This window comes from Macrobrachium nipponense, chromosome 49 (genome assembly GCF_015104395.2).
Source record: "Macrobrachium nipponense isolate FS-2020 chromosome 49, ASM1510439v2, whole genome shotgun sequence".
Classification (NCBI taxonomy): domain Eukaryota; kingdom Metazoa; phylum Arthropoda; class Malacostraca; order Decapoda; family Palaemonidae; genus Macrobrachium; species Macrobrachium nipponense.
Genome location: NC_087224.1, coordinates 5,323,058 through 5,330,414, shown reverse-complemented (window position 1 = coordinate 5,330,414; position 7,357 = coordinate 5,323,058).

Here is a 7,357-nt window from a genome sequence, read left to right as displayed (position 1 = left end):
GTCTCTTTACATACGGTCAACCTGTCTATAATAAACTTGATAACTAAAACATACAAAATAAATCCACAGACTCAGAGAGAAAAGGGACAGAAAATAATCCACAAATTCCTCACTGGAGCCTTTTTCACTTCTCACCCAAGACAGCAAAGTCAAAGAGGCGATTTTCCCATTCAAGCAATTCTCTACATTTTAGATCCTACAGGATCCGCCTGTAGGATGCAGCCTCATCCAAGTAGGGATGGATGCCTCGCAACCGGGGATGGATGACGGTCGTTTGCTTAATGGCTGTTAGGAACTGGGGACTTGTGACATCCGAGTTCGTGCTCTGTGTAAACTGCGATTAGAGCTCGTTTGTTTTGATGGTTACTTCCAGTTGTACTCTGAGTTTATGACCTCCATTTTTGTTATTGATGTTTTCCTTCTGAATTAATGACCTTCATTTTGGTGGTGACTATTTCCCTCTGTCTATGAAATTCTCTCGTCTTCTTCTTCTTCTTCTTCCTAAAAGGTGTACAATTGTCATTTGACTCCTGAATCAAACGTTTGACCGGAGACAACGGATCTGCATAAATAAAACACTTATTAAATACATGATAGAATGAAGATATCAAATGCTTGTTTGGTCAAGAGGTGAGAAGGTGACAGATTGATGTCTTCCCTCAAGGTTCTTTGCAGCGTCTCTTCCAGATGGCCATAGCTGGAAACTTCCAGAGGCCCCTAGCTGCTGGAACCCCTTCGATTCATTTTAACTGTACCTCCGTTCGTATTCCCTTTCTGCCTTCCATCTTGCCTTCCTCAACACTCTCCTAACAATTGTCTCTTAGTGTCACTGCTCTGAGGTTTCCTCCTGTTACACCTGCATGTGTCGGTAGTCGAAGTTCCCTTCATAGTTTGTGGTCAAAGGTTCATTATTTCCTTGGTTTTCATCCCAATTCATAAAAGATTTCTCGTTTTGTAAATCAAGTTTTGTATTTTATTATAACAATAAATTCTAATTTCCTTAGTTTTCACCCCAATTTGTAGAAGATTTCTCATTTTTTATATCATGTTTTTTATTTTGATTTTTGAATAGGTACAAGTCTTTAAAAAGAAAATACTTTAATTATGTAAAGGATTTATCTATCTTGGTTTATCATTCTGATTGATCGGCATTCCCGTATTCCCGTTTCTTTTCTTTTCGTTTCCCGTTGGGTGTGATTCCTCCTCCTCCTCCTCCTCCTCCTCCAGGTTCCTCTTGGACCACCTCTGACCTTTCATATCTCTCTCTCTCACCTGTTCCCGGTAACACCTCACCTGCGGTGCCGCTCCCCCCCCCGGTTGTTGGGTCCTTCTCTCTCTCTCTCTCTCTATCTCTATATCTCTCTCGCTCTCTCTCTCTCTCTGATAATCCGGGTCTGCTGAGTTATCGATCCTCTTTCACAATTTATCAATCACTCATCCTCAAATGAGAGAGAGAGAGAGAGAGAGAGAGTAGGTATCAGTATTGGTAATATATTCATTTGAAACCCTTTGCATTGTTGTCCTCAACCCCTTCCAAAAAAAGAAAAATTAAACTTAACCAACAAAGAGAGTAATTGTCCGCGGGGTAAAAAAAAAAAAAGAGAAAAGAAAAAAAAAAAAAAAATCTTGCCAAGCGCGATCGATCCGACGGGCGTGTCAGACTGATCTTAATGGGTGGTGGAGCGATTCAGATAAAAGGCCTATATCGTGTCACACTCTCTCTCTCTCTCTCTCTTTCTCTCGCCGAGACGCCTTCGGGAAATCCTTTTATGGAGCTGATAAGGAGGAAGATAGAGAGAGAGAGAGAGAGAGAGAGAGAGAGAGAGAGAGAGAGAGATGAATAAATTTCCACTGTTGGAACCTTAGGTTTCAGCTGGAGTTGGACAACATGGATGTGCTCATTTTTTTAAATGATCTGATAAATGGAATGGGAATTCCCCTTTACACCTCACCCTATTCCAATTTTCCTTTAAGGAAGGAGGAAGTGGTCTCCTGGAATCTGGAATGGGAATCGTTCCCCCTCCCCCTCGACACCTCCCTTTCCCTCCCCATTCATAAGTCGTAAGCAATGTGACTTGTGTCAGTAGAGACATGCGGTACATTGCGTTGTTTCAAAAGGTCATTTCTGTATATAGCTGTGTTGTTTCTTCAAACGCTTTTCGAGAAGGTTTTGTTGCGGCTCACGTTGTTTCTTGTGGTCTGTTGGTTCCAGAGGAATGTATTTTTATTATTCATTATTATTATTATTATTATTATTATTATTATTATTATTATTATTATCATTATTTTGATTATTATTATTATTATTATTATTATTATTATTATTATTATTATTATTATTATTATTCAGAAGATGAAGAACCCTTATCATATGGAACTAGCCCACTGACTTTAAATTTATTATTATTATTTTTATTATTATTATTCGATTTGCTCATTCCTCTGAATTAACATATTTTTCATCCGTCCTTTCCATTCGCATCCAAGATTCATCCAGTTATTCGTTCATTACGCCATTTCATTCTCTGCACTGTCTTCCTTACTCTTTTTATTTTTTATTTTTCAGTTGTTAAGTAGATGAGGCGTCAGTGGATTAAATTAACTTATGATTTACGGCCGCCATTAGGAATGAGATACTGGAGGTGGGGTTTTGGGATTTAGGCTGGATTATATATGTCTCCCTTTTTTATAAACTCAAAATACCAGTTTCGCACTGCGATGCCATTATGAACCTATTTTATAACCTTATAATTTTTTTTTCTGTTTTCGATGTCTTTTTAGTGAAGGAATATTAATTTGAGAGAAAGAGAGAGAGAGAGAGAGAGAGAGAGAGAGAGAGAGAGAATGGATATATGTCACCCAGGTCCAAAAATATTGTAAACAATCCTCGGTGTATCACACCATATTTTGATATGTAAGATCATTGGTTATCTTAGTGTTCCTTGCTTATATCATCTATTTTTATCTATTTTATTTCCGTGGATATAAAAATATTTGTGGTTAAAAGGGGGCAGGGGAGGCGAATTTTTAATTTTTTACACAAAACCACATTAAAATTATTTACGTGTACTATTCACACAAAACCATATCGGAACTGTAATTGTGGTATCGTGACTCACAGCCGCTTTTGATTGCTAGGTCCCTCAAATAAGAAAATCTTTTAAAATGGTTTCAAGGAAACAAAGAATAGACAACAATAATGAATCCAGTGGCATGAAATGAAAACGCCCTAAAAGATCTATGCGCAAAAGGACTGGTATAACAAGCTCATTGCGTTTCATGTTGGACGCGGTACACGGAACAGAACCGCGGTTGAATGAATATCCGATGATCTGTTGGTTTAAAGATGTTCCGGTTAGGACACGGCCCAGATATCTCGTGTCAAGCAAGGTCGACAGCTACTCTCTCTCTCTCTCTCTCTCTCTCTCTCTCTCTCTCTCTCTCTCTCTCAGTTACCCGTTATATTTCTCACTCCAACTATCCACATCTCTCTTCCGTTCTCACTTTTATCAGTCTGTCATCTTCGTGTGTCTTTTGTTTACCGTTTGACCTGACCCTGCCGTGATCGTGTGTCTGGCACCGCTATAGGTACCTACAGCACAGGTCACCGCCGAGCCTCGGCTGACAGCTTCAAACGGCGTTTTTACGCTGTACAGAAAACTCGGATTTCGCCGAAGACACTTCGGCGCATTTTTTACTTTTTGATCGAGTAAGGATCTTGAATGATGACTGAAGTCTAAAGAGAGAGAGAGAGAGAGAGAGAGAGAGAGAGAGAGAGAGAGAGAGAGAGAGGGGGGGGGTGTCCTTCCTATGTCATTCACATGAAGATCCGGAAGTGTGGGAATTACACAACTTCTTTTGTACTTCCTGTATTTATTTTTTGTTGCTTCTAATCTTTCCTTTTCGTCTACAAATTCCATTTGTGTAATGGCCCTTCCAGTCGCAACTCATTTATCACTGTTATGTTCTTCTTCCTGGTCAATGGAAAAACAAGAGAGAGAGAGAGAGAGAGAGAGAGAGAGAGAGAGAGAGAGAGAGGGGGGGGGCGAAGCACCCCCTGCTGAGTCACGTCATTATGGAATGAGTAATTGATTCGAAATATTTTTCTTAACTAAAAGAATACGAACTGACTCTTATATTATAAACGACAATACCAGGAATAACTCAATTAAAATAAATGAAATTCTCTCTCTCTCTCTCTCTCTCTCTCTCTCTCTCTCTCTCTCTCTCTCTCTCTCTCTCTCTCTCTCTGTGACTCAATTCCCACGGCAATCACCAAGCTCCCGACAAAATTGACACTATATATTTATATAGAATGTCTGAATTAAGACATTTGTCGAGTTTTTTATCGTAACAAAGTCTCTCTCTCTCTCTCTCTCTCTCTCTCTCTCTCTCTCTCTCTGAAACGAAAGTAGAAATCCACGCGGATTAAGGGTGACAGTTGCAACAGAATTTCAACTTAGAGAATATTTTGCGTCCGTCCCAAATAGGAATTCTAAAGACTTGGGGAATACAACCCATGCATACATAATGAAGGTCAGACGCCCTGGATGTGACGTTATGGAACCAAAGTCTAATCAGAGGGATGTTGGTCATTATCCTTATGTTCACTAAGTCATTGTTTTGTGTATTGTCTTTTCCTCAGAGGGTATATCTATCAGCCCTTGTAGGAAATGGGTTTCATAAACCAGTATTGTATTGCAGAATAATTTTTGTATGAGAATGTATCCTTATTATTATCCTTATTATTATTTTTTTTTCTCTCTATCACAGTCCTCCAATTGGACTGGGTGGTATTTATAGTGTGGGGTTCCGGGTTGCATCCTGCCTCCTTAGGAGTCCATCACTTTTCTTACTATGTGTGCCGTTTCTAGGATCACACTCTTCTGCATGAGTCCTGGAGCTACTTCAGCCTCTAGTTTTTCCAGATTCCTTTTCAGGGATCTTGGGATCGTCCTAGTGCTCCTATGATACGGGTACGATTTCCAACTGGCATATCCCATATCCTTCTTATTCTATTTTCAGATCTTGATATATCCATTTTTCCCTCTCTTTCTCTTCAACTCTGGTGTCCCATGGTATTGCGACATCAATGAGTGATACTTTCTTCTTGACTTTGTCAATCAACGTCACGTGGTCTGTTTGCACGTATCACCCTATCCCGTTCTGATACCATAGTCATAGAGGATCTTTGCCTGATCGTTTTCTATCACTCCCTCAGGTTTGGTTGCTCGTACCACTTATTACTGCAAGGTAGCTGATGTTTGTTTCTTGCACAGGCTCCAGTGGAGGGCTTTTGCCACTGAATTATGCCTCTTTTTGTAGTGGTTCTGTGCAAGTGTTGGGCATTCGCTTGCTATGTGGTTTATGGTTTCATTTTTCGTATTGCACTTCCTACATATGGGAGAGATGTTATTTCCGTCTATCGTTCTTTGAAACATATCTGGTTCTTAGGGCTGATCTTGTGCCGCTGTTATCATTCCTTCAGTTTCCTTCTTTAGCTCTCCCCTCTGTAGCCATTGCCATGTGTCATCGCTGGCTAGTTCTTTAGTCTGTCTCATGTATTGTCCGTGCATTGGTTTGTTGTGTGCCATCTGTTCTGTCTGTCATTTCTCCGTCTCTGTATATTTGTGGGTCTTCGTCTACTTTTATTAGTCCTTCTTCCCATGCACTCTTTAGCCACTCGTCTTCACTGGTTTTCAAGATATTGTCCCGATGTTGACGCAGTCCTCTATACTTAGTAGTCCTCTCCCTCCTTCCTTTCGTGTTAGTATAGTCTGTCCGTATTTGTTATTATTATTATTATTATTATTATATTATTATTATTATTATATTATTATTATTATTAGGAAACTAACTATAGTTAGTGTATAAAATTAGTTGTATTTTCAAGTTGTTGTGAAGCTTTGTTTATTATAAAAATCATTACTGACAATAGTAATAATAGTAATCTAAAGGAGGGACAGCCAGTATGTGGAAGAGAGAGAGAGAGAGAGATGAGAGAGAGAGAGAGAGAGAGAGAGAGAGAGAGAGAATCCACTGATTTAGTATACAGCTTTATGAAATTTGGGCCACATGGCCCTGTCCTGGGGACGAATACTGGTGTGGAAATTGAGCAATATCATGGCAGTGAGGCTACAATTTTTAATTGCATAAAAAAAATACGCGTTTCATTCACACACACACACATACAGACATTCGTACATTTAAATATGAAGTTAGATTAGAATTGATGATTTAGATGCCAGTAAAATGGCTTTCGTAGGGGACAAGTGCTTTCAGTGCACCTTTTTGTGTGCACTGTAGGCATTACTGAAGGCTCTTAGCACCGTCATCCCTTCCTTCCTTAGGCCCCTAACTGCAACCGCTTTCATTTCCCTTACTGTACCTCCGTTGATATTCTCTTTTCTTTCAAATTCTCGCTTTGACTATATATATATATATATATATATATATGAGACAGCCACAAGTGGACGTGGTACCGATGGAACTCGGCTTTAGGAGCATATACTGAAAAATCAATGATTGATATGGCAAGAAACAAATAACAAAAATATGGTCAGAGATGTAAAAAGCATCCCCTCTGTGTCATTCGATTCAGATCACAGGCTTCTCTTAATTAAATTAAAGATGACAAAACCCAAACCAATTAAAAGCCAAGTGAGAGAAAGATTTATTTTAGAGAATATGAGAGAAGAGGAGTGCTCAGTTAGATATCAAAACGAAATAGTAGAGCTAAACAAATGCAACGGATAGCAATGACCCAAATGAAAATGGAGACACTTAGAATGGCTGTAGTGGGTGCTGCTAATAATACAGTGCAAAAGAAAAGAGTTCGAGGTAGGAGGAAAAAACAAACTGCTTGGTGGGACCCCCACACACTAAAGGCCGCTGTTGCAAACAAAATGAAACTCTTCAGAAAATGGATGAAAACTTTGAATTTGGAAGATCACAATAACTATAAAGAAGCGTCGAGAGAAACGGAAAGAATAAAAAAGCTCAAACAAAAAGAGAAACATGGGAAAGAATAGGAGAAGATCTGGGAAATGATCTCCAAGGTACCAGAAAACTCATATATAGCACTGCCAAAAACTATAGAAAGGGAAGCCAACCACCCTCTTATGTAATCAAAGACCCTATGGATGGGACAATTTTAACCGAACCCCGAGAAATTTGAATTAGGATGGAAACATCACTTTGAACACTACTAAAAACAACGGAAACATGACCTTGAAGAGCATGTAGAATTTGATGTGGTTGGGGATGCAGAACCTGACATAACAACACTGGAGTTAAAAAATGCTCTCAAGAGGATGAAGAAATGGTAAGGCCCCTGGAAGTGGATACAATACCTGCA